The sequence below is a fragment of the Eriocheir sinensis genome, unplaced genomic scaffold (genome assembly GCF_024679095.1).
Source record: "Eriocheir sinensis breed Jianghai 21 unplaced genomic scaffold, ASM2467909v1 Scaffold1189, whole genome shotgun sequence".
Taxonomy (NCBI): domain Eukaryota; kingdom Metazoa; phylum Arthropoda; class Malacostraca; order Decapoda; family Varunidae; genus Eriocheir; species Eriocheir sinensis.
In genome coordinates this window covers 3,308-30,213 of record NW_026110506.1, presented here as the reverse complement: position 1 = coordinate 30,213, position 26,906 = coordinate 3,308, and the positions used below count along the sequence as shown (strand labels likewise).

Sequence of the window (26,906 nt, the reverse complement as noted above, 5' to 3'; positions counted from 1 at the left end):
ATGTGTAGTGGGTAGTGTCGCGACTTATTTCCCGAGGAGGCATTTCTCGTACACACCGGGCCCCAGCCGTGGAGAGAGGAGGCTGCTGTGTTATTTTTGTGATTTTTGAAGCGAATTATCCTGTTGCCGAGGGAGCCATGCATCTGGAAACGGTAAATAGTCCCTCGTGATTGTTTTGGGCGGGTGAGGGCAGTGAATTAAGGCTTGTAATAGGTGGAAATAGGGAAAATATCGGTGGGGGAAGAGGTGGATTTAAATGGCCGCCGTGGTTGTTCAGAAGTTCATCGTTTTTTTACTGATTTCCGGTAAAGTAGAGTACGTAGTGGCACGGGGCTTGAGGGGCAGGGCGAAACGTGCATTGTATTCCTGTGTGTGAAGTTGGAGAGCGGGATATAAGCCGGTAAGGTCAGAAAGGTCACGTATATAACTGGCTTGGGGTGTCCGGCTCCATATATGACCTTAATTATTAATGACCTCTAAGACCTTCGGGCACTATGATAGGGAGAACTAATCTGAATGACCTAATGTATGGGGTCAAATGAGGTGTGAGTGTCTTAAATATTGAATTATGGGCGTTTAGCGGTGAGGTCATAAGGGCGTGATGGAGCGAACCATATGTGACGTATTTTCTCAGTTATCAATAACACCTAAGAACTTTGAACGCTATGAGAGGGAGAACTAAGCTGAATGACCTAATGTATGGGGCCAAATGAGGTGTGAGGGTCTTAGATATTGAAATATGGGCGTTTAGCGGTGAGGTCATAGGGGCGTAACCGGCGGATGTGACGTATTATCTCGGTTATCAATGACACCTAAGAACTTTGAACACTATGAGAGGGAGAACTAAGCTGAATGACCTAATGTATGGGGTCAAATGAGGTGTGAGTGTCTTAGATATTGAATTATGGGCGTTTAGCGGTGAGGTCATAAGGGCGTAACCGGCGGATGGAGCGAACCATATGTGACGTATTTTCTCAGTTATCAATAACACCTAAGAACTTTGAACGCTATGAGAGGGAGAACTAAGCTGAATGACCTAATGTATGGGGCCAAATAAGGTGTGAGTGTCTTAGATATTGAATTATGGGCGTTTAGCGGTGAGGTCATAAGGGCGTAACCGGCGGCGGATGGGAGCGAACCGTACGTGACCTTATATCCGTGAGTTTTGACCAGTGTAAGATGCCTGGGCACTCCTATATTAAGGATTAGGGTGTATTTGTGTTGTATTATTGCAGATATGAGGTGTGGGTTGTGTTACTCAGGAAATATTGAAGGTTAACGTGAGCTAGAAGTGTTTTAAGGGTGACTCGTCTAGCGGGCGGGGTGAATTTTACGAATTTTTCAGATTTATTTATTTCAGTGTTATTTCTCTTGATTTTTTTGCGTTTTCATCGTCATGGTTGTGATTTCATGTGTGTTTGAGGTGGTATTGATGGTGATGTGCTTACCCTAGACCATCGGGTGTCATTCTAGAGTTATACATGCTCCTGGTACTGTGAAGGCTGGCATGAACCTATATTTTGGCTGTCAACATTTTCTTTGCTCTCACAGGAGGTTAAGGTTAAAATCTAAGTTTAATCCAAGGTTAGGATAACTTAGCCATGACCAGTATCTTATCCTAGACCTGGGGGCTTCGTGGTGCAGTGGTTAGCAGTTAGCACACTCGGCTCACAACCGAGAGAGCCTGGGTTCGATTCCCGGGCAGAGTGGGAAAATTTGGGAGGCTTTTCAGATACCCTAGGCCCCTGTCCACCCAGCAGTGTACCAGGTATTAATCAGGGGTTGTGTCCCGTCTCCTGGGATCTGTTCCCTTCTTTAATTCCTTCCCCTTCTGTCTCTCTCTGGCATATGACCACAGATGTTGCGCCGACTAAATGAAATTTTCCAACTTTTTTATCCTAGACCATCGGGTGTTTTTCTAGAGGTCTGTTCATGGTACCGTGAGGGCAGGAATTGACCTTTGTCTGTCAATTTTTATCTTGCTCTCACAGGAGGTTACGTTAAAATCTAAGTTTAATCCAAGGTTAGGATAACTTAGTGCTGACCGAGCATTTTTTTGTTAATGTTTCCGATATTTTTTAGCCCTTGAATATATAAATAAGTGTGAAGTGATGAGACGTGGGTGTTTTTTCTGGAATAACACCCACTTGTTTAGGATAAATAGGCAGGATAGGCCTCTCACCACACTGCCGTTGATGTCACTGGCGGGAGAGGTGGCTACGGTCATCTCCATACTCCCCGCCTCTTAAAATATTGTCTTGGGGTGCAACTCAGTATATATTTGTTTTATTTCATTGTGGTAGTAGAGCGCACGGCAGGTACGGTTAACCCAGTAGCTGTGGGGATCATGTTTCTTAAGTCGGTAGCAGCGATGGGCCAAATTTGTGTCTTTACCGTGTAGCAGCGATGGGCCAAATTTGTGGCTTTACCGTGTAGCAGCGACGGGCCAAATTTGTGCCATGATATAAACCCCCCAAAATAGATGATACATAATCTGATCACAAATGCTTTATATATAACATGAAATGGTTTGTGTGAGGGGTGATTTTTCTCCATTTTTCTCGCTTGGAGGGACCATTAAGAAACATGATCCCTGCTGCTACCACTGGGTTAAAGGCCTTTCCCTCAAAGCGAGAAAAATGAGAAAAAAATCATCACTCACACAAACCACTTCATAATATATATCAATGCATTTGTGATCAGTTTATGGATCATCTATTTATTTATTTATTTATTTATTTATTTATTTTTACGTCTTGGCCTATTGCGCCGGTAGGCTTCTTCCCGGTGGATCCTAATGGTTGATGGTGGGGTTTATATCCTTCTTAATATATCAAGTTACATATCATGGCAAGAATTTGGCTCGTCGCTGGTACACTGTAAAGCCACAAATTTGGGCCCTTGTTGCTACCGGGTTAAGTTAGGTCTTGTTAGGATAGCTCAGCAAGTTTGGTTAGGTTAGGATAGCTTAGATTTAATTCTTTAAATATATGGTCTTGGGGGGGACACACCTGGAGATATATTTGTTTATATTGTGTTTTGACAGTGGCTTGCTAAGACTAGATTAGTTTAATTAAAGTTTGGTTAGGTTAGGATGACTTAGATTTAATTCTCTTTATATATAGTCTGGGATGACACATTGAGGCATATGTTTTTACTTTTTGCATATTTGGCGTCGGAACACAGGCCAGGGAAGGAGACGGTGGCTGAGTGTTTAGCGTGCCGGTCCTGCGTTTGCCGCATCATGGATGAGGAGGGTTTGAATCCACCACTGCCACAGTCTACCTGTCCTGAAGACCACCACCATCATCCTGGACTGTATGGGACTGTCCAAGGGAAAGCAAGATGGGGCCGCTATAAACACTTGCCGGCTTGGGCCCACCACCAGGCCCAGCCAAGGGAGGTAAGGAAAAAAAAGTATGGCTAGGTTTGAATAAGTTTTAGGTTAGAATAGCTTAGTATTAAATTATCTTGTAACTATTATTATTGTCAATATTATCATTCCTATTACGCGTACTATTATCCAGCTTGTAAGGGACTGTATGCATATACAAATACACTGTATTGCCAAGAAACAAGGGGAATTAACTATTTTAATGATAAATATAAGTGAATCTCGTTATTGAGGACCAGGAGACAGATTTTGTGTTGGAAGTCCGTAAATATAAGAGGCTGAGTACAACAGTCTGGCAATGTTGGCACTGCCTCAAAGTATAGGCCTGGCTGTATGTACACCTACCGCAGAAGAAATCGACGCACCATCCGAAATCTGTCTTCAGAGACGTTTTGTTAGTAATTTTTACTTTTTAAGGGTGAATAAAACACATTTCTTCTTGTTATGAGCAACTACTAGTATTTTGTCATGTTTCCCTTTGCTTTCAGAACAGCATTTACACGTTTAGGCATACTGTCAGATAATCTTTTAAAGTATTCAGGATTAACATCAGCCCAGAGCGTGCGTATATTTTCCACTAGGGAGTCAACACTTGACAATGGAAGCTTACCAAGTTTTCTTTTCATTTCATTCCACACATTTTCAATAGGATTTAGATCTGGGCTGTGTCCTAGCCACGAAATCAGCTGCACTTGGTTGTCAGTTAGCCACTTTTTCACTGCTTTTGCTCTGTGGCAAGGTGCACCGTCCTGTAGGAAGTGAGCGTTCTCGTGTGTGGTGTAAAATGGCAGCATGTAACTTTCAAGAACGTTCACATAGAGTGCAGCATTCATGTTCACATTTTTCTCTAAGAAGTACAAGCCACCACTTCCCTTCTCACCACTGAAACACGCCCACACCATCACACCTGCAGGGAACTTTACGGTCTTGACCGTGTACCGACTGTCAAACCGATCGGCACCAAGCGGACGACGCACCAATTTTCGTCTATGAGAGATGGTTTTGAAGGCACTCTCGTCACTAAACACCACCTTGCGCCAGTCTTCTGATGTCCAGTGTTGGTACCTTTTACAGAAATCAAGTCTCTGTTTCTTCATTTTCTCAGTAAGGAGAGGTTTGAGAGCAGCGCGACGACACGGCAACTTGAGGAGTTTCTGTAGCCTATCCTGTATCGTTCGCACTGACACCTCTCCCAACACATCGGGGTGTGCTTCCTTCAGTTCCTTGGCAGTGATGAAAGGGTCCTTTTTCACTTCACGCTCCAGCATCTTGTCAGTCCTTGGATCGGTCTTCCTCTTCCTCCCTGTCCCTTTCTTCCTCTCTGGTGCCTCGTCTGTCCCAAGCACGGCAGCAGCTTTCTTGATGCGACGGACAGCAGCTTCTGATCTTCTTAATCTTCTTCCAATTTCTCGGTTACTCAATCCTTCGCCAACCAAAGTCATAACCTTGATCTTCTCGTCCTTGTTCAGCTTGGTAGGTCCCATTCTGAGCGTATTGGGAGATGTCAGGGGTGAAAAGATATGCAAGTTGTAACAGGAGCGGAGGAGGGGAGCGCGTACGTCACCTCTTACCCTCCCACTAGCGGGGGTGGCGGTTACTAATCACTCACGGTTTGAATATGACACTTGCAAGGGAGCGTAGAGTTGCCAGGTGGGTATTATTTGCCAAATAAATGTCCCATAGGATTGACATGCTGAAATAAAGCTGTGGCGTCGTCGAGCGTCGGGATTTGTTGGGTGCGTCGATTTCTTCTGCGTTAGCTTATAGAGTTATGAGGGGAGAGAGAGAGAGAGAGGGAGAGTAGAGGAAGAAAAGTATGTACAAAAACAAATATGAGAGAGAGAGTATCAATTAATTATCTTAATTATACAGCCCTTGATAGAGAGAGAGATTTTATAATATATTATCCCATGCTGTCTTTCCCAGTACAAGACTTTGAGAGTGGACACATATTTGCAGGTTGGTGTAGCAGTGCCGGGAGGTTCCATAACACAGGGCACTCCTCACCTCAACAACAGTCTCTTCACCGACAAGTAATTCTTCACCAACAAGCTTTTCAGCAGCTTGGAGAAATAGGTAAGCTTTCTCCACTCACTTCCTGCCCTGCCTTCATTACCCCCGCCAGAAGCCCCCAAAGGGCGAACCCGTTATATTGAGCTGTAAAATGTTCAGCAGCTCACTTAGTAACCAAATGTGTTGTAAAATGTTCACTACCTCCCCTTGCTTAGAGGGAAAGGCCTTTTAACCCAGTGGTGGTGGTAGCAGCAGGAATCATGTTTCAGTGGTCCCCCCAAGCGAGAAAAATGAGAAAAAATCATCCCTCACACAAACCATTTCATAATACATATCAAAGCATTTGTGATCAGTTTACACATCATCTATTTTGGGGGGTTTAAATCATGGCACAAATTTGTCCCGTTGCTGCTACACAGTAAAGCCACAAATTTGGCCAGTTGCTGCTACACGGTAAAGCCGCAAATTTGGCCCGTTGCTGCTACACGGTAAAGCCGCAAATTTGGCCCGTTGCTGCTACACGGTAAAGCCACAAATTTGTCCCGTTGCTGCTACATGGTAAAGCCACAAATTTGTCCCGTTGCTGCTACATGGTAAAGCCACAAATTTGTCCCGTTGCTGCTACACAGTAAAGCCACAAATTTGGCCAGTTGCTGCTACACGGTAAAGCCGCAAATTTGGCCCGTTGCTGCTACACGGTAAAGCCACAAATTTGTCCCGTTGCTACACGGTAAAGCCACAAATTTGTCCCGTTGCTGCTACATGGTAAAGCCACAAATTTGTCCCGTTGCTGCTACATGGTAAAGCCACAAATTTGTCCCGTTGCTGCTACACGGTAAAGCCACAAATTTGTCCCGTTGCTGCTACACGGTAAAGCCACAAATTTGTCCCGTTGCTGCTACACAGTAAAGCCACAAATTTGTCCCATTGCTGCTACACGGCAAAGCCACAAATTTGGCCCGTTGCTGCTACACGGTAAAGCCACAAATTTGGCCCGTCACTGCTACCGGGTAAGAAACATGATCCCCGCAGGGTTAAGCATAGGGTGCATGATATATGTTTCCCAAAGTGCTTACTATGCACTGGATACATATTATGCATGCAAGATTGGTTTTGCTTTATAATATAGTTAGATTAATTTGATTTATTTATTCAGCCCTTGACAGAGAGGAAAGTAATATTTCTTATTGTACAAGGGACTTACCACAGACATGTCGCCAACCTGATTTTGTATAAGTTTAAACCCAGGAATAAGTCACCTCCAATCCTGGCATCAAAGTTCCTTAAGCCCCTAACTCACTCACCGGTGCTAATGCAGGAGTCAAGTCATCCTTATACAGTAAATATTGGTGTGAAAAAGACTCCTAATATTGGCCGCATCATGTGTGGAAATACATATTAAAGGAAGCCTAGCCAGCAGGGAGGAGGAGCCTCACTACATGGTTTGGTCTCAAAAGCTAACAGGCTATATTTTCACCTGCAAGGGTAGATATATATTTTCTGCTTACTTTTGCCTTATTTTACAGCCTTTGACAGAGAGGAAAGTAACACACCCAAACTGATCACAAATGCGTGGCTCTAGAAGATGAACTGGTTTGTGTGAGGGGAGATGTTTTCTCATTGTTCTTGCTGGGAGGGACCATTAAGAAACATGATCCCTGCCACCACCGGGTTAAGTTAAAGTTTTCTAAAGAAAGAATTGCTACATTACATTTGTAAGTCACTGACACAACAAAAACACGTCCTCACACTCACCACCATCACTTTGTTGATGCGTCATGGACAGCGATATTAGGTAGGGTTAGATACACGGGAGCCAAGGTTCAGAGGAGCTGCTTCGTGCAGACTCCTATGTTCTTATGTCACTGGACGAGGTGGAAGGATGCTTGGGTGCCATAGTAGGGGTCAAAATGCAGTGTGTGTATTCCAGAGAAACGTTCCACTCACAGTGCTGGCTAGCTTCAGACTGAGGAGAAAGACAGCGTCTCCGCCATAGCAGGGCACGATAACAGAAAACCTTATTCCCGATAACCGATAACTGATAATGAAAACCTTAACAACACCCTGCGCCGTATCCGAGATCGCCACGCGTGCTAAATTTCAAATGTCGCTATTGAATATGACAAGCTTTCAGCCATAAACTCAACATAATCATCATGTATTATATATGAAAACATGCAGAATTAAATGGTACACATAAAGAAACTCACTACGGCCCGGCCAAAACAACAACCCGAACTGTATCCGAGATCGCCACGCGCTAAATTTCAAATGTCGCTATTGAATATGACAAGCTTTCAGCCATAAACTCAACATAATCATCATGTATTATATGAAAACATGCAGAATTACATGGTGCACATAAAGAAACTCACTACGGCCGGGCCAAAACAGCGCCCTGGGCTGTGTCAGAGATCGCCGCGCTAAATTTCAAATGTCGCTATTGAATATAACAAGCTTTCAGCCATAAACTCAACATAATCATCATGTATTATATATGAAAACATGCAGAATTACATGGTTCACATAAAGAAACTCACTACGGCCGGGCCAAAACAGCGCCCTCTGCTGTGTCCGAGATCTCCGCGCGCTCTAAATTTCAAATGTCGCTATTGAATATAACAAGCTTTCAGCCATAAACTCAACATAATCATCATGTATTATATATGAAAACATGCAGAATTAAATGGTGCACATAAAGAAACTCACTACGGCCGGGCCAAAACAGCGCCCTGCGCCGTATCTGAGATCGCCACGCGCGTCAAATTTCAAATGTCGCTATTGAATATAACAAGCTTTCAGCCATAAACTCAGCATAATCATGTATTATATGAAAACATGCAGAATTAAATGGTACACATAAAGAAACTCACTACGGCCGGGCCAAAACAACACCCCGCACCGTATCCGAGATCGCCATTCGCGCTAAATTTCAAATGTCGCTATTGAATATAACCAGGTTTCAGCCATAAACTCAACATAATCATCATGTATTATATGTGAAAACATGCAGAATTACATGGTGCACATAAAGAAATTCACTACGGCCGGGCCAAAAAAGTGCCCTGCGCCGTATCCGAGATCGCCACGCTCTCCAAATTTCAAATGTCGCTATTGAATATAACAAGCTTTCAGCCATAAACTCAGCATAATCATCATTTTTATATATGAAAACATGCAGAATTAAATGGTGCACATAAAGAAACTCACTACGGCCAGGCCAAAAACACCTCGCACCGTATCCGAGATAGCCTAGTGTGCCAAATTTCAAATGTCGCTATTGAATATAACAAGCTTTCAGCCATAAACTCAACATAATCATCATGTATTATATATGAAAACATGCAGAATTACATGGTGCACATAAAGAAACTCACTACGGCCGGGCCAAAACAGCGCCCTGCGCCGTATCCGAGATCGCCACGCGCGCCAAATTTCAAATGTCGCTATTGAGTATAACAAGCTTTCAGCCATAAACTCAACATAATCATCATGTATTATATGAAAACATGCAGAATTACATGGTGCACATAAAGAAACTCACTACGGCCGGGCCAAAACAGCGCCCTGCGCCGTATCCGAGATCGCCACGCGCCAAATTTCAAATGTCGCTATTGAATATAACAAGCTTTCAGCCATAAACTCAACATAATCATCATGTATTATATATGAAAACATGCAGAATTACATGGTGCACATAAAGAAGTATAAATTAATTGATAATTTTGAGATGTAAGCATAAATATAGAGATAAAATAACTCGTATATTGGCTAAAGCAAGCCAGTATGCGTGTCCTGGGATATGGTACGGGGCACACAAGGACACAGTATACTCGTGTTGAATGGGTTAAACCCATTACTACGTGTCCTTCCCGTTTCTCTTACCAACAAAACCCTATGAATATCCCCCTTATTACAGGCCCTTCCTTCCTCTAAGTGTGAAATATGAGAAAAATAATCACTCCCACAAACAATATATTGATATATATATATATATATATATATATATATATATATATATATATATATATATAGATATATATATATATATATATATATATATAGATATATTATATATATACACATCATCTCATTTGTCATCACATTATGCAGCATATATTTTGTGTGTGTGTGTGTGTGTGAGAGAGAGAGAGAGAGAGAGAGAGAGAGTTATGCTTTCACAGTTATTGAGAAAATTTCTAAAGCTGAGAAAGTAAAGAGATTATTTTTTAAGATGAAAGAAAAAGTGAGCAAGTATGGCACCAGAATTAAAGCTCTCTCTCTCTCTCTCTCTCTCTCTCTCTCTCTCTCTCTCTCTCTCTCTACCAATATCTATCTATATATTTTTTTACCTTGAAAATAATTTATTATCTCAAAAAATCCCAATTATTTTACAGCTGACTTATTTCCTTACCCTGTTTACAGAGGAAGAAGAGGAGGAAGAAGAAGAGAAGATGAAGAGGAAGAAGAGGAGGAGGAGGATAAGGACTTGGTGAGTGTTCAAATCAATTCTCTTTCCATTGCAAACTTCTTCCTTCCTTCCTTCCTTCCTTCCTTCCTTCCCTCTTGGCTCTTAGACCACTGAATAAAGAAAGGAGAGACAGAAGAGATGGTTAGATTATGATAATGCATTGCAACACCCAAACTCACATGTAATATTTAAGTCTTTTGTTGAGGTTTGGGGCATTTCCAGGGGTAGTTTTATGAGGCTGGTGGTGGTGTGACCCTTCCTCTGTGCTATGAAGCTAAAAAACACACATTTGACATGTTTTTTGTAGGAGTTTAGGGCATTTCCAGGGGTAGTTTATGAGGCTGGTGGGTGTGTTACCTGTCCTCTGTGCTATGAATCTAAACAACACACATTTGTGATGTTTTTTGTAGGAGTTTAGGGCATTTCCAGGGGTAGTTTTATGAGGCTGGTGGTGGTGTGACCCTTCCTCTGAGCTATGAAGCAAAAAAACACAAATTTGACATGTTTTTAGTAGGAGTTTAGGGCATTTCAGGGGTAGTTTTATGAGGCTGGTGGTGGTGTGACCTTCCTCTGTGCTATGAAGCTAAAAAACACACATTTGACATTAGATGTTAGCAGGACGCCTATCAGGTCATGGGCAAGAACAAACAAATGTTATCTAATAGGAGTGGCCATAACGGACGCGGTGAGCAGGTAGCTTGGAGGAACCCGCCTGCGTCCTGTATGGCCACCCTATTAGATAACGTGTTTGTTCTGCCTCTGACCCGCTAGGCGTCCCGCTACCCTCTACTGGGAACTCGCAGGGAGGGTTTAGCACCAGCGGCAAGTTACGCTAGTCCTCCCTGCAAGTATTTAGCAACCAAAGGGTTAATTTACAGTCCTTGATAGAGAGAGACTATAGAATATCTTATCCAGTGCTGTCTTTCCCAATACAAGACTTTGACAGTGGACACATATTTGCAGGGGGGCTTTGTGGTGCAGTGGTAGCACACTCGGGTCACAACCGAGAGAGCCCGGGTTCGATTCCCAGGCGGAGTGGAAAAATTTGGGCGGCTTTTCCGATACCCTACATAGCCCCTGTCCACCCAGCAGTGTACCAGGTATTAATCAGGGGTTGTGTCCCGTCTCCTGGGGTCTGTTCCCTTCTATAATTCCTTCCCCCTCCTGTCTCTCTCCGGCATATGACCACAGATGTTGTGCCCACAAAACCAAACTTTCCAAACTTAATAATTTGTGGGTTGTGTCATAACCTTGAAATAGTCATAGGTGGAGGGCATCATAGCTGAGGATCCCCTGTACAGTGCCTTGAATATGTAGCTTTCTGGATAATAGCAAAATTTGTCACTAAAGAAATAATCGCCTAAGCAGGGTTGGCAATGATTAAATCAAATTGATTTAATCAGATGATTAAATCTTTGATTTCTTTACTAAAAAATCATGATTGTTATTACCAAACAAAATCATGATTTTTTTTTTTATTTGATTTTTTTTAGTAAAAGTATTCCATGAGTTAAATGGTGTGCTCCAAAGATGGTAAAGGAAAACAACGTATTCATTTGCAATGATTCATTTATTCTCTTCAAGGTATATACCACAAAACAACAAGAATCCTACATTATTATAAATTTATAAGTAGGCTTTGACAATTGATATGAATTAATCCTTGAAATCACTATTTAAAGTTTTGAACTCTCGATATAAAGTTATTGTACTTGCTAAAGTCCTGCTCTTGCCTTTCCTCCAACACTGAGGGAATTTTAAAAAGATAGGTTAGTAAGCTTTGGTCTGCCAGCTGATCAGCTGCAGGAAAACCCTTTTTCAGGTTAACCCTTTGAATCTCACTTTGTATGTCTCTGGTAAAGCAAAGAAAGCAACAGGACTTAACAAGCATACACGTAGATGCCACTGAGCTGGTAATCTCACAAAAGCAAACTGCCGAGGCACTGACTGTGACTGACCAACTGGTGGAAAATACATGTACTGAGTTTAGTGAGTTCTCTTGTGCTAATGTTGCCAACTGTTTCAGATATCAATATTCAACAGAAAGGACATATTTTATGAAATTAATGGAATATTGAGTTCCATATAGTTTTTTTGGGGGGGTGGCTTCGTGGTGCAGTGGTTGGCACTGCCTCAAAGTATAGGCCTGGCTGTATGTATAGAGTTATGAGGGGAGAGAGAGAGAGAGAGGGAGGGTAGAGGAAGAAAAGTATGTAAAAAAACAAATATGAGAGAGAGAGTATCAATTAATTATCTTAATTATACAGCCCTTGATAGAGAGAGAGATTTCATAATATATTATCCCATGCTGTCTTTCCCGGTACAAGACTTTGAGAGTGGACACATATTTGCAGGTTGGTGTAGCAGTGCTGGGAGGTGCCATAACACAGGGCACTCCTCACCTCAACAACAGTCTCTTCACCGACAAGTAATTCTTCACCAACAAGCTTTTCAGCAGCTTGGAGAAATAGGTAAGCTTTCTCTACTCACTTCCTGCCCTGCCTTCATTACCCCCGCCAGAAGCCCCCAAAGGGTGAACCCGTTATATTGAGCTGTAAAATGTTCAGCAGCTCACTTAGTAACCCAGTGTGTTGTAAAATGTTCAGTACATCCCCTTGCTTAGAGGGAAAGGCCTTTTAACCCAGTGGTTGTAGCAGTGGGGATCATGTTTCTTAATGGTCCCCCAAGCGAGAAAAATGAGAAAAAATCACCCCTCACACAAACCATTTCATAATACATATCAAAGCATTTGTGATCAGTTTACACATCATCTATTTTGGGGGGTTTAAATCATGGCACAAATTTGGCCCTTCGCTGCTACACGGTAAAGCCACAAATTTGGCCCGTTGCTGCTACACGGTAAAGCCACAAATTTGGCCCGTTGCTGCTACACGGTAAAGCCACAAATTTGGCCCGTTGCTGCTACACGGTAAAGCCACAAATTTGGCCTGTCGCTGCTACACGGTAAAGCCACAAATTTGTCCCATTGCTGCTACACGGTAAAGCCACAAATTTGTTCCATTGCTGCTACACGGTAAAGCCACAAATTTGTTCCATTGCTGCTACACGGTAAAGCCACAAATTTGGCCCGTCGCTGCTACCGGGTAAGAAACATGATCCCCGCAGCTACCGTGTTAAGCATAGGATGCATGATATATGTTTGCCAAAGTGCTTACTACACACTGGATACATATTATGCATGCAAGATTGGTTTTGCTTTATAATATAGTTAGATTAATTTGATTTATTTATTCAGCCCTTGACAGAGAGGAAAGTAATATTTCTTATTGTACAAGGGACTTACCACAGACATGTCGCCAACCTGATTTTGTATAAGTTTAAACCCAGGAATAAGTCACCTCCAAATCCTGGCATCAAAGTTCCTTAAGCCCCTAACTCACTCACCGGTGCTAATGCAGGAGTCAAGTCATCATTATACAGTAAATATTGGTGTGAAAAAGACTCCTAATATTGGCCGCATCATGTGGAAATACATATTAAAAGGAAGCCTAGCCAGCAGGGAGGGAGGAGGAGCCTCACTACATGGTTTGGTCTCAAAAGCTAACAGGCTATATTTTCACCTGCAAGGGTAGATATATATTTTTCTGCTTACTTTTTGCCTTATTTTACAGCCTTTGACAGAGAGGAAAGTAATACACATAAACTGATCACAAATGCTTTGATATATAATATGAAATGGTTTGTGTGAGGGGTGATTTTTTCTCATTTTTCTTGCTTGGAGGGACCATTAAGAAACATGATCCCTGCCACCACCGGGTTAAGTTAAAGTTTTCTAAAGAAAGAATTGCTACATTACATTTGTAAGTCACTGACACAACAAAAACACTCACCACCATCACTTTGTTGATGCGTCATGGACAGCGATATTAGGTAGGGTTAGATACACGGGAGCCAAGGTTCAGAGGAGCTGCTTCGTGCAGACTCCTATGTTCTTATGTCACTGGACGAGGTGGAAGGATGCTTGGGTGCCATAGTAGGGGTCAAAATGCAGTGTGTGTATTCCAGAAACGTTCCACTCACAGTGCTGGCTAGCTTCAGACTGAGGAGAAAGACAGCGTCTCCGCCATAGCAGGGCACGATAACAGAAAACCTTATTCCCGATAACCGATAACTGATAATGAAAAACCTTAACAACACCCTGCGCCGTATCCGAGATCGCCACGCGCGCTAAATTTCAAATGTCGCTATTGAATATGACAAGCTTTCAGCCATAAACTCAACATAATCATCATGTATTATATATGAAAACATGCAGAATTAAATGGTACACATAAAGAAACTCACTACGGCCAGGCCAAAACAACACCCCGCACTGTATCCGAGATCGCCACGCGCGCTAAATTTCAAATGTCGCTATTGAATATGACAAGCTTTCAGCCATAAACTCAACATAATCATCATGTATTATATATGAAAACATGCAGAATTACATGGTGCACATAAAGAAACTCACTACGGCCGGCCAAAACAGCGCCCTCTGCTGTGTCCGAGATCCGCTGCCGCTAAATTTCAAATGTCGCTATTGAATATAACAAGCTTTCAGCCATAAACTCAACATAATCATCATGTATTATATATGAAAACATGCAGAATTAAATGGTGCACATAAAGAAACTCATTACGGCCGGGCCAAAACAGCGCCCTGCGCCGTATCCGAGATCGCCACGCGCGCCAAATTTCAAATGTCGCTATTGAATATAACAAGCTTTCAGCCATAAACTCAGCATAATCATCATGTATTTTATATGAAAACATGCAGAATTAAATGGTACACATAAAGAAACTCACTATGGCCGAGCCAAAACAACACCCCGCACCGTATCCGAGATCGCCATTCGCGCTAAATTTCAAATGTCGCTATTGAATATAACAAGATTTCAGCCATAAACTCAACATAATCATCATGTATTATATATGAAAACATGCAGAATTACATGGTGCACATAAAGAAATTCACTACGGCCGGGCCAAAACAGTGCCCTGCGCCGTATCCGAGATCGCCACGCCAAAATTTCAAATGTCGCTATTGAATATAACAAGCTTTCAGCCATAAACTCAGCATAATCATCATTTTTATATATGAAAACATGCAGAATTAAATGGTGCACATAAAGAAACTCACTACGGCCAGGCCAAAAGAACACCTCGCACCGTATCCGAGATCGCCGCGTGTGCCAAATTTCAAATGTCGCTATTGAATATAACAAGCTTTCAGCCATAAACTCAACATAATCATCATGTATTATATATGAAAACATGCAGAATTACATGGTGCACATAAAGAAACTCGCTACGGCCGGGCCAAAACAGCGCCCTCTGCTGTGTCCGAGATCGCCGCGCGCGCTAAATTTCAAATGTCGCTATTGAATATAACAAGCTTTCAGCCATAAACTCAACATAATCATCATGTATTATATATGAAAACATGCAGAATTAAATGGTGCACATAAAGAAACTCACTACGGCCGGGCCAAAACAGCGCCCTGCGCCGTATCCGAGATCGCCACGCGCCAAATTTCAAATGTCGCTATTGAATATAACAAGCTTTCAGCCATAAACTCAGCATAATCATCATGTATTATATATGAAAACATGCAGAATTAAATGGTACACATAAAGAAACTCACTGCGGCCGGGCCAAAACAACGCCCCACCGTATCCGAGATCGCCATTCGCTAAATTTCAAATGTCGCTATTGAATATAACAAGGTTTCAGCCATAAACTCAACATAATCATCATGTATTATATATGAAAACATGCAGAATTACATGGTGCACATAAAGTAATTCACTACGGCCGGGCCAAAACAGTGCCCTGCGCCGTATCCGAGATCTCCACGCGCCAAATTTCAAATGTCGCTATTGAATATAACAAGCTTTCAGCCATAAACTCAGCATAATTATCATTTTTATATATGAAAACATGCAGAATTAAATGGTGCACATAAAGAAACTCACTACGGCCAGGCCAAAACAACACCTCGCACCGTATCCGAGATCGCGGTGCCAAATTTCAAATGTCGCTATTGAATATAACAAGGTTTCAGCCATAAACTCAACATAATCATCATGTATTATATATGAAAACATGCAGAATTACATGGTGCACAAAAACATAAAGAAACTCACTACGGCCGGGCCAAACAGCGCCCTGCGCTGTGTCCGAGATCGCCACGCCGCTAAATTTCAAATGTCGCTATTGAATATAACAAGCTTTCAGCCATAAACTCAACATAATCATCATGTATTATATATGAAAACATGCAGAATTAAATGGTGCACATAAAGAAACTCACTACGGCCGGGCCAAACAACAATCCGAGATCGCCGCGCTAAATTTCAAATGTCGCTATTGAATATAACAAGGTTTCAGCCATAAACTCAACATAATCATCATGTATTATATATGAAAACATGCAGAATTAAATGGTGCACATAAAGAAACTCACTACGGCCGGGCCAAAACAGCGCCCTGCGCCGTATCCGAGATCGCCACGCGCAAAATTTCAAATGTTGCTATTGAATATAACAAGCTTTCAGCCATAAACTCAGCATAATCATCATGTATTATATATGAAAACATGCAGAATTAAATGGTACATAAAGAAACTCACTACGGCCGGGCCAAAACAACACCCCGCTGTATCCGAGAGATCGCCATTCGCGCTAAATTTCAAATGTCGCTATTGAATATAACAAGGTTTCAGCCATAAACTCAACATAATCATCATGTATTATATATGAAAACATGCAGAATTACATGGTGCACATAAAGAAATTCACTACGGCCGGGCCAAAACAGTGCCCTGCGCCGTATCCGATATAGCCACGAGCGCAAAATTTCAAATGTCGCTATTGAATATAACAAGCTTTCAGCCATAAACTCAGCATAATCATCATTTATTATATATTAAAACATGCAGAATTAAATGTTCAACATAAATAAAATCACTACGGCCGGCCAAAAAAACCCCCCGCACGGTATCCGAGATCGCCATGTGCCAAATTTCAAATGTCGCTATCGAATATAACAAGCTTTCAGCCATAAACTCAACATAATCATCATGTATTATATATGAAAACATGCAGAATTACATGGTGCACATAAAGAAACTCACTACGGCCGGGCCAAAACAGCGCCCTCTGCTGTGTCCGAGATCGCCACGCGCGCCAAATTTCAAATGTCGCTATTGAATATAACAAGCTTTCAGCCATAAACTCAGCATAATCATCATTTTTATATATGAAAACATGCAGAATTAAATGGTGCACATAAAGAAACTCACTACGGCCAGGCCAAAACAACACCTCGCACCGTATCCGAGATCGCCGCGTGTGCCAAATTTCAAATGTCGCTATTGAATATAACAAGGTTTCAGCCATAAACTCAACATAATCATCATGTATTATATATGAAAACATGCAGAATTACATGGTGCACATAAAGAAACTCACTACGGCCGGGCCAAAACAGCGCCCTCTGCTGTGTCCGAGATCGCCACGCTCGTCAAATTTCAAATGTCGCTATTGAATATAACAAGCTTTCAGCCATAAACTCAACATAATCATCATGTATTATATATGAAAACATGCAGAATTAAATGGTGCACATAAAGAAACTCACTACGGCCGGGCAAAACAGCGCCCTGCGCCGTATCCGAGATCGCCACGCGCCAAATTTCAAATGTCGCTATTGAATATAACAAGCTTTCAGCCATAAACTCAACATAATCATCATGTATTATATGAAAACATGCAGAATTAAATGGTACATAAAGAAACTCACTACGGCCGGGCCAAAACAGCGCCCTGCGCCGTATCCGAGATCGCCATTCGCTAAATTTCAAATGTCGCTATTGAATATAACAAGCTTTCAGCCATAAACTCAACATAATCATCATGTATTATATATGAAAACATGCAGAATTAAATGGTACATAAAGAAAATCACTACGGCCGGGCCAAAACAGTGCCCTGCGCCGTATCCGAGATCGCCTCGAGAGCCAAATTTCAAATGTCGCTATTGAATATAACAAGGTTTCAGCCATAAACTCACCATAATCATCATTTATAATTTATGAAAACATGCAGAATTAAATGGTGCACATAAAGAAACTCACTACGGCCAGGCCAAAACAACACCTGCACCGTATCCGAGATCGCCATTCGCTAAATTTCAAATGTCGCTATTGAATATAACAAGGTTTCAGCCATAAACTCAACATAATCATCATGTATTATATATGAAAACATGCAGAATTACATGGTGCACATAAAGAAATTCACTACGGCCGGGCCAAAACAGTGCCCTGCGCCGTATCCGAGATCGCCACGTGTGCCAAATTTCAAATGTCGCTATCGAATATAACAAGCTTTCAGCCATAAACTCAACATAATCATCATGTATTATATATGAAAACATGCAGAATTAAATGGTGCACATAAAGAAACTCACTACGGCCAGGCCAAAACAACGCCCTCGCCGTATCCGATATCGCCGCGTGTGCCAAATTTCAAATGTCGCTATTGAATATAACAAGCTTTCAGCCATAAACTCAACATAATCATCATGTATTATATATGAAAACATGCAGAATTACATGGTGCACATAAAGAAACTCACTACGGCCGGGCCAAAACAGTGCCCTCTGCTGTGTCCGAGATCGCCATCGCTAAATTTCCAATGTCGCTATTGAATATAACAAGCTTTCAGCCATAAACTCAGCATAATCATCATGTATTATATATGAAAACATGCAGAATTAAATGGTGCACATAAAGAAACTCACTACGGCCTGGCCAAAACACCCCCCCGCGCCGTATCCGAGATCGCCACGTGGGCCAAATTTCAAATGTCGCTATTGAATATAACAAGCTTTCAGCCATAAACTCAACATAATCATCATGTATTATATATGAAAACATGCAGAATTAAATGGTGCACATAAAGAAACTCACTACGGCCCGGCCAAAACAACACCACGCACCGTATCCGAGATCGCCTCGCTTGCCAAATTTCAAATGTCGCTATTGAATATAACAAGCTTTCAGCCATAAACTCAACATAATCATCATGTATTATATATGAAAACATGCAGAATTAAATGGTGCACATAAAGAAACTCACTACGGCCAGGCCAAAACAGCGCCAGCAACAGTGTCCGAGATCGCCGCGAGCTCCAAATTTCAAATGTCGCTATTGAATATAACAAGCTTTCAGCCATAAACTCAACATAATCATCATGTATTATATATGAAAACATGCAGAATTAAATGGTGCACATAAAGAAACTCACTACGCCAGGCCAAAAAACACCGCCCTGCGTATCCGAGATCGCCACGTGCCAAATTTCAAATGTCGCTATCGAATATAACAAGCTTTCAGCCATAAACTCAACATAATCATCATGTATTATATATGAAAACATGCAGAATTACATGGTGCACATAAAGAAACTCACTACGGCCGGGCCAAAACAGCGCCCTCTGCTGTGTCCGAGATCGCCAGCGCTAAATTTCAAATGTCGCTATTGAATATAACAAGCTTTCAGCCATAAACTCAACATAATCATCATGTATTATATATGAAAACATGCAGAATTAAATGGTGCACATAAAGAAACTCACTACGGCCGGGCCAAAACAGCGCCCTCTGCTGTGTCCGAGATCGCCGCGCGCGCTAAACTTCAAATGTCGCTATTGAATATAACAAGCTTTCAGCCATAAACTCAACATAATCATCATGTATTATATATGAAAACATGCAGAACGGGGCCAAAACAGCGCCCTGCTGTGTCCGAGATCCGCGCGCTCTAAATTTATATATGAAAACATGCAGAATTAAATGGTGCACATAAAGAAACTCACTCCGGCCGGGCCAAAACAGCGCCCTGCGCCGTATCCGAGATCACCACGCGCGCCAAATTTCAAATGTCGCTATTGAATATAACAAGCTTTCAGCCATAAACTCAGCATAATCATCATGTATTATATATGAAAACATGCAGAATTAAATGGTACACATAAAGAAACTCACTGCGGCCGGGCCAAAACAAAGCCCGCACCGTATCCGAGATCGCCATTCGCTAAATTTCAAATGTCGCTATTGAATATAACAAGGTTTCAGCCATAAACTCAACATAATCATCATGTATTATATATGAAAACATGCAGAATTACATGGTGCACATAAAGTAATTCACTACGGCCGGGCCAAAACAGTGCCCTGCGCCGTATCCGAGATCGCCACGCGCGCCAAATTTCAAATGTCGCTATTGAATATAACAAGCTTTCAGCCATAAAATCAGCATAATAATCATGTATTATATATGAAAACATGCAGAATTAAATGGTGCACATAAAGAAACTCACTACGGCCAGGCCAAAACAACACCTCGCACCGTATCCTAGATCGCCGCGTGTGCCAAATTTCAAATGTCGCTATTGAATATAACAAGGTTTCAGCCATAAACTCAACATAATCATCATGTATTATATATGAAAACATGCAGAATTACATGGTGCACATAGAGAAAATAACTACGTCATGTAAAAAACAGCGCCCTCTGCTGAGTCCGAGATCGACGCGCGCGCTAAATATCAAATGTCGCTATTGAATATAACAAGCTTTCAGCCATAAACTCAACATAATCATCATGTATTATATGAAAACATGCAGAATTAAATGGTGCACATAAAGAAACTCACTACGGCCGGGCCAAAACAGCGCCCTGCGCCGTATCCGAGATCGCCACGCGCGCCAAATTTCAAATGTTGCTATTGAATATAACAAGCTTTCAGCCATAAACTCAGCATAATCATCATGTATTATATATGAAAACATGCAGAATTAAATGGTACACATAAAGAAACTCACTACGGCCGGGCCAAAACAACACCCCGCACCGTATCCGAGATCGCCATTCGCGCTAAATTTCAAATGTCGCTATTGAATATAACAAGGTTTCAGCCATAAACTCAACATAATCATCATGCATTATATATGAAAACATGCAGAATTACATGGTGCACATAAAGAAATTCACTACGGCCGGGCCAAAACAGTGCCCTGCGCCGTATCCGAGATCGCCACGCTCGCCAAATTTCAAATGTCGCTATTGAATATAACAAGCTTTCAGCCATAAACTCAGCATAATCATTATTTTTATATATGAAAACATGCAGAATTAAATGGTGCACATAAAGAAACTCACTACGGCCAGGCCAAAACAACACCTCGCACCGTATCCGAGATCGCCGCGTGTGCCAAATTTCAAATGTCGCTATCGAATATAACAAGCTTTCAGCCATAAACTCAACATAATCATCATGTATTATATATGAAAACATGCAGAATTACATGGTGCACATAAAGAAACTCACTACGGCCGGGCCAAAACAGCGCCCTCTGCTGTGTCCGAGATCGCCGCGCGCGCTAAATTTCAAATGTCGCTTTTGAATATAACAAGCTTTCAGCCATAAACTCAACATAATCATCATGTATTATATATGAAAACATGCAGAATTAAATGGTGCACATAAAGAAACTCACTACGGCCGGGCCAAAACAGCGCCCTCTGCTGTGTCCGAGATCGCCGCGCGCTCTAAATTTCAAATGTCGCTATTGAATATAACAAGCTTTCAGCCATAAACTCAACATAATCATCATGTATTATATATGAAAACATGCAGAATTAAATGGTGCACATAAAGAAACTCACTACGGCCGGGCCAAAACAGCGCCCTGCGCCGTATCCGAGATCGCCTCGCGCCAAATTTCAAATGTTGCTATTGAATATAACAAGCTTTCAGCCATAAACTCAGCATAATCATCATGTATTATATATGAAAACATGCAGAATTAAATGGTACACATAAAGAAACTCACTACGGCCGGGCCAAAACAACACCCATCACCGAATCCGAGATCGCCATTCGCGCTAAATTTCAAATGTCGCTATTGAATATAACAAGGTTTCAGCCATAAACTCAACATAATCATCATGTATTATATATGAAAACATGCAGAATTACATGGTGCACAAAGAAATTCACTACGGCCAGGGCAAAACAGTGCCCTGCGCCGTATCCGAGATCGCCACGCTCGCCAAATTTCAAATGTCGCTATTGAATATAACAAGCTTTCAGCCATAAACTCAGCATAATCATCATTTTTATATATGAAAACATGCAGAATTAAATGGTGCACATAAAGAAACTCACTACGGCCAGGCCAAAACAACACCTCGCCGTATCCGAGATCGCCGCGTGCCAAATTTCAAATGTCGCTATTGAATATAACAAGCTTTCAGCCATAAACTCAACATAATCATCATGTATTATATATGAAAACATGCAGAATTACATGGTGCACATAAAGAAACTCACTACGGCCGGGCCAAAACAGCGCCCTCTGCTGTGTCCGAGATCGCCAGCTTAAATTTCAAATGTCGCTATTTAATATAACATGCTTTCAGCCATAAACTCAACATAATCATCATGTATTATATATGAAAACATGCAGAATTAAATGGTGCACATAAAGAAACTCACTCGGCTGGGCCAAAACAGCGCCCTGCGATCCGAGATCGCCACGCCAAATTTCAAATGTCGCTATTGAATATAACAAGCTTTCAGCCATAAACTCAGCATAATCATCATGTATTATATATGAAAACATGCAGAATTAAATGGTACACATAAAGAAACTCACTGCGGCCGGGCCAAAACAACGCCCCGCACCGTATCCGAGATCGCCATTCGCTAAATTTCAAATGTCGCTATTGAATATAACAAGTTTCAGCCATAAACTCAACATAATCATCATGTATTATATATGAAAACATGCAGAATTACATGGTGCACATAAAGTAATTCACTACGGCCGGGCCAAAACAGCCCTGCGCCGTATCCGAGATCGCCACGCTCCAAATTTCAAATGTCGCTATTGAATATAACAAGCTTTCAGCCATAAACTCAGCATAATTATCATTTTATATATGAAAACATGCAGAATTAAATGGTGCACATAAAGAAACTCACTACGGCCAGGCCAAAACAACACCTCGCACCGTATCCGAGATCGCCACGTGCCAAATTTCAAATGTCGCTATTGAATATAACAAGGTTTCAGCCATAAACTCAACATAATCATCATGTATTATATATGAAAACATGCAGAATTACATGGTGCACATAAAGAAACTCACTACGGCCGGGCCAAAACAGCGCCCAGTGCCGTCTCCGAGATCGCCTCGCTCGATAAATTTCAAATGTCGCTATTGAATATAACAAGCTTTCAGCCATAAACTCAACATAATCATCATGTATTATATATGAAAACATGCAGAATTAAATGGTGCACATAAAGAAACTCACTACGGCCGGGCCAAAACAGCGCCCTGCGTGTATCCGAGATCGCCACGCGCCAAATTTCAAATGTTGCTATTGAATATAACAAGCTTTCAGCCATAAACTCAGCATAATCATCATGTATTATATATGAAAACATGCAGAATTAAATGGTACACATAAAGAAACTCACTACGGCCGTGCCAAAACAACACCCTCTGCTGTATCCGAGATCGCCATTCGCTAAATTTCAAATGTCGCTATTGAATATAACAAGGTTTCAGCCATAAACTCAACATAATCATCATGTATTATATATGAAAACATGCAGAATTACATGGTGCACATAAAGAAATTCACTACGGCCGGGCCAAAACAGAGCCCTGCGCCGTATCCGAGATCGCCGCGCGAGCCAAATTTCAAATGTCGCTATTGAATATAACAAGCTTTCAGCCATAAACTCAGCATAATCATCATTTTTATATATGAAAACATGCAGAATTAAATGGTGCACATAAAGAAACTCACTACGGCCAGGCCAAAACAACACCTCGCACCGTATCCGAGATCGCCGCGTGTGCCAAATTTCAAATGTCGCTATTGAATATAACAAGCTTTCAGCCATAAACTCAACATAATCATCATGTATTATATATGAAAACATGCAGAATTACATGGTGCACATAAAGAAACTCACTACGGCCGTGCCAAAACAGCGCCCTCTGCCGTGTCCGAGATTGCTGCATAAATTTCAAATGTCGCTATTGAATATAACAAGCTTTCAGCCATAAACTCAACATAATCATCATGTAAGACTAGGTGAGTAGTGTATTTGTAGCCTAGTATAGTAAAATAACAGAGAGATGAGGGCACCATATATATATATATATATATATATATATATATATATATATATATATATATATATATATATATATATATATATATATATATATCTATATATATATATATATATATATATATTTATATATGTATTGGGTATATCACACACACACACACACACACACACACACACGTCAATATGGTCACTGGGCACAGCATGGTGAGCTCTCTTCCTCTCCTTGCCAGCCTCACTGGTTATTTGTTTTCCTGAGACAGATTTATTTACGATAATGACCATTTTTTAGTAAGTATTAAACTGTTTGCATGGAGAAAATAAGGAGAAAGAAAAGGTGTGAAATATGCACTTTAAATTTGGTATTGGCCAGCAGCCTCATCAGTGGCTGTCAGCCAGTGAGGAACAGGGACAACTGACACGCTCTCCCTGTGGAAGGTGCTTCTCCTCAGCCAATCCATTTTAGTAGGACTGGGAATGAGGAGGCGCAACAGAGGTGAGCGGGGGAGGACAGGTCGACTGGTGTTCAGTAAAATTGTAAGATACGAATACCCTACGACGTGACGTGTTATATTAAGTGTTAGCAGTACTACATTATCAGCTGTAATTGCAGGAAGGTGGGTGGTGAGTTATGCGCATAGCTGGGCGTTATCGCGATACTTTATCGCTGATAACAAAATCGGGTTGTCGGCCATCCGCTGCTTATTTAAATATATATCGGTATCTTCGTTATTTTTGTAACCAAACTAGTGATAATCGCTACTTTTTTTCCGCCTCAGAAAAAAAAAAACGTTGTCTCCTCCCTACTCGCATGCGTGGCCCGGGTGCCCGGTATTTTATGAAAAAACTTGGGGGTATGAATTATCTTTGGCGAAGAGATTTCGTACTTAGATCATCAACATTAAAATACTAGGTTATTTTTTTATGTTAGACTCAAAAATCAATATGTCAAAGAGAAAAATCATTTAACTTTGCCCCCAAAATGATTATTCACTGCCTCAAATTTGATATTCCATATTCGTTTGTGAGCATGCCATGATATTGAAGGCACCCGGTGTTGTGTTATTTGGTGTCCCATCCTCAAAAGCTGGCGCTTGTGTTAACAAACACTGGTCTCTCGTGAACTGCGCATGTTCAGACCAGTAAGCATAGACCTGTACAGCATCACAAAGCTTTTTAACACATTAAGGGCAGTTGCTGGAAGGCTGAATCAGACATACAGTACCATCCTCGTTTTTCTAGAACGACACTCTGTACATATAAATACAACTCGTACAGAGTGTCGATCTAGAAACATCGGGGATGGTGGTAGTGGTACTGTATGTCTGATTCAGCCTTCCAGCAACTCTAAATTACGGTTAAAAAGCTTTGTGAGACTGTTCAGGTCTACGCTTGCTGGTCTGAGCATGTGCAGTTCACGAGAGACCACTGTTTGTCGGTGGGGACGCCAAATAACACAACACCGGTTCAGGCGTTTCTAGTATTACCGTCCATATGTACGTGTCAACGTGTGGTTTTCAGATTTTGTAAGTTTTTAAAAATACAGATAATGAAAATATGAATTCATCTATGTTTTTTATTTGAAATATCAATATAGTATCGTTTTCGCCTATCGGACTTATCGCTAGGTAGTATCGGAGTTGTGGATTAATATCGGGTATCGGTTATTGCCTATATTCGTGTTTCCAGTTAACGAATATCGGTTATCACCGATAAGGTTTTCCATTATCGGTTATCGGTTATCGGGAATAAGGTTTTCTGTTATCGTGCCCTGCTATGCGAGCCAGGTGGGCACCTGCTGGAGGCTAGGTGGGCGCGGGGTGGATAGGTTTAGTAGGGTTGAGTAAACGTGAGAATTACAATAACATTAATCCTCATGATTCCCTGGTAGCACGTATATAATTTGTTTAATATTATTAGGTAGTATTAATGGTTTATATGGATCATGTGTCCCTCGTTCAGTAAAAATAGTAGTAGTTGCTAATAGGCACACCTAACACAACCAAAATATGGGCTACACACTTGGCGCAGGGACTGTTTTGGGGCGTCATTGAAGGTAACGGGCTCAAGAGTGGCCTGTCCAGATATTTTGTTTTTTATTTATTGATGATCCACGAGACATCCTAGAGTTAAATCAAAGTATGTGGTTATCTTTGTATTCATTCCTACACACTCTGGTAATATCTCTGTGGGGTCTGATTCACTTATTAGAGTGAAATTCTATTGTGGAAAACAGCCACAAATTCGTGTCACTGGTGAAAATGAAACTGATAATTTAAATTTTGCCACCATGAAATATATACAAATAGATAAATTTGAGTGACTTCACCTGCTTGATGTTTACACAGTTAATTGACACCAAACTTGATTTGCAGACACTACCAAACGAAGAAGAGGAGGAGGAGGAGGAAGAAGAAGACGAGGAACACAGGAGGAACCCATTGGTGAGTGTTAATTTATTTTTTTCTAAAATGGTTAACGAGCAATCAAGGAATTTTTATAATAAGGAGGGAAAGTGTGATGTTTTTTTGTAGTTTTGTTAAGTTGTCGAGGGGGAGAAGGCCCCCATTAGATAGCTTACATTATAGCTGGTCTGTTTCGTTAGGGGGGTCCATGGGCGCAAAGGGGGGATTATATACATCCATTTAGACTTTGTGGATCATTTTTAGTGGAGGTAATTCTCTCTCTCTCTCTCTCTCTCTCTCTCTCTCTCTCTCTCTCTCTCTCTCTCTCTCTCCATTATCTATCTTGGTCGCTTCCATTAAAATCTTTCTTATATTTTCTCCCTCTCAGCAACAGCT

The 26,906-nt window shown here is 41.4% G+C and overlaps 1 long non-coding RNA gene across 2 annotated transcripts; it reads left to right on the top strand.

Moving 5' to 3' along the window:
- On the top strand, nt 1–26,632 carry LOC126989478 (uncharacterized). Of its 2 annotated transcripts, none has more exons than XR_007743314.1 (6): nt 1–152; nt 3,187–3,403; nt 5,354–5,470; nt 9,833–9,899; nt 12,233–12,349; nt 26,481–26,632. It is a non-coding gene; the product is annotated as an uncharacterized LOC126989478 (long non-coding RNA). The 2 variants fall into 2 exon arrangements; XR_007743315.1 differs by lacking the exon at nt 1–152 and adding an exon at nt 384–400.
- Nucleotides 26,633–26,906: the final 274 nt, after the last annotated feature.